The sequence below is a fragment of the Palaemon carinicauda genome, chromosome 39 (assembly GCF_036898095.1).
Source record: "Palaemon carinicauda isolate YSFRI2023 chromosome 39, ASM3689809v2, whole genome shotgun sequence".
Classification (NCBI taxonomy): Eukaryota; Metazoa; Arthropoda; class Malacostraca; order Decapoda; family Palaemonidae; genus Palaemon; species Palaemon carinicauda.
Genome location: NC_090763.1, coordinates 38456153 through 38458631, shown reverse-complemented (window position 1 = coordinate 38458631; position 2479 = coordinate 38456153).

The window sequence follows — 2479 nt, the reverse complement described above, 5'->3', positions numbered from 1 at the left end:
AAAAAACAAGTCTGACCTCTTCTAGTATGCTGTGTCCCTTGGAGAAGAACCCTTTGTACTGGAATAGTGGAACAGATGTACCTTTGTTTGGGTGTGGCAGCCATCTGGATTAAGACCCATTAAGAGACAGGGAATCAATGCCAAGAGGATTACTCCTTTCCAGACCTAAAGGGACTAATCTACAAGAAGCAATCAGTAGAGGGAAGAAGTCAAACTTGTTTTAGTATGCATTATTCTTTGATAAAGATTCACCTGTACTGTTTCTTTGTCAGGTGAACAAATGCAGATAAAACAAGTCTGACCTCTTCTAGTATGCTGTGTCCCTTGGAGAAGAACCCTTTGTATTGGAATAGTGGAACAAAAGTGGATTTGTTTGGGTGTGGCAACCATCTGGATTAAGACCCATTAAAAACAGTCAATCAATGCTAAGTGAATTCTGGCTTTCCAGATCTAAAGGGAATAATCTGCAAGATGGATTCAAAGGAGTGAAGAAGTCACACTTGTTTTAGTATGAATTATTCTTTGACAAAAAATCACCTGTACTGTTTCTTTGTCAGGTGAACAAATGCAGAAAAAACAAGTCTGACCTCTTCTAGTATGCTGTGTCCCTTGGAGAAGAACCCTTTGTACTGGAATAGTGGAACAGATGTACCTTTGTTTGGGTGTGGCAGCCATCTGGATTAAGACCCATTAAAAGAGAGGGAATCAATGCCAAGAGGATTACGGCTTTCCAGACCTAAATGGAATAATCTACAAGAAGCAATCAGTAGAGGGAAGAAGTCAAACTTGTTCTAGTATGCATTATTCCTTGATAAAGATTCACCTGTACTGTTTCTTTGTCAGGTGAACAAATGCAGAAAAAACAAGTCTGACCTCTTCTAGTATGCTGCGTCCCTTGGAAAAGAACCCTTTGTATTGGAATAGTGGAACAGATGTACCTTTGTTTGGGTATGGCAGCCATCTGGATTTAGACCCATTAAGAGAGAGGGAATCAATTTCAAGAGGATTACGGCTTTCCAGACCTAAAGGGAATAATCTACAAGAAGCAATCAGTAGAGGGAAGAAGTCACACTTGTTTTAGTATGCATTATTCTTTGATAAAGATTCACCTGTACTGTTTTTTTGTCAGGTGAACAAATGCAGAAAAAACAAGTCTGACCTCTTCTAGTATGCTGTGTCCCTTGGAGAAGAACCCTTTGTACTGGAATAGTGGAACAGATGTACCTTTGTTTGGGTGTGGCAGCCATCTGGATTAAGACCCATTAAGAGACAGGGAATCAATGCCAAGAGGATTACTCCTTTCCAGACCTAAAGGGAATAATCTACAAGAAGCAATCAGTAGAGGGAAGAAGTCAAACTTGTTCTAGTATGCATTATTCCTTGATAAAGATTCACCTGTACTGTTTCTTTGTCAGGTGAACAAATGCAGAAAAAACAAGTCTGACCTCTTCTAGTATGCTGTGTCCCTTGGAGAAGAACCCTTTGTACTGGAATAGTGGAACAGATGTACCTTTGTTTGGGTGTACCAGCCATCTGGATTAAGACCCATTAAGAAAGAGGGAATCAATTCCAAGAGGATTACGCCTTTCCAGACCTAAAGGGAATAATCTACAAGAAGCAATCAGCAGAGGGAAGAAGTCACACTTGTTCTAGTATGCATTATTCCTTGATAAAGATTCACCTGTACTGTTTCTTTGTCAGGTGAACAAATGCAGAAAAAACAAGTCTGACCTCTTCTAGTATGCTGTGTCCCTTGGAGAAGAACACTTTGTACTGGAATAGTGGAACAGATGTACCTTTGTTTGGGTGTGGCAGCCATCTGGATTAAGACCCATTAAGAGACAGGGAATCAATGCCAAGAGGATTACTCCTTTCCAGACCTAAAGGGAATAATCTACAAGAAGCAATCAGTAGAGGGAAGAAGTCAAACTTGTTCTAGTATGCATTATTCCTTGATAAAGATTCACCTGTACTGTTTCTTTGTCAGGTGAACAAATGCAGAAAAAACAAGTCTGACCTCTTCTAGTATGCTGTGTCCCTTGGAGAAGAACACTTTGTACTGGAATAGTGGAACAGATGTACCTTTGTTTGGGTTTGGCACCCATCTGAATTTAGAGCCATTAAGAGACAGGCAATCAATGCCAAGAGAATTCCGGCTTTTCAGATCTAAATGGAATAATCTGCAAGATGGATTCAGAAGAGGGAAGAAGTCACACCTGTTCTAGCAAGCATTATTCCTTGTCAAAGATGCATATGTAATGTTTCTTTGTCAGGTGAACAATTGCAAAAGAAAAAAGTCTGATGTCTTCTATTATGCTGTGTCCCTTGGAGAAGAAACCTTTGTACTCAAATAGTGGAACAGATGTGTCTTTGATTGGGTGTGTTAGCCATTTGGAATAAGAGCCATTGGAGCAGCCTTTGTCAGCTCTTGTAATATATAGCCTGGATATGTGTATTCACTGAAAGAAGATTTTACTGG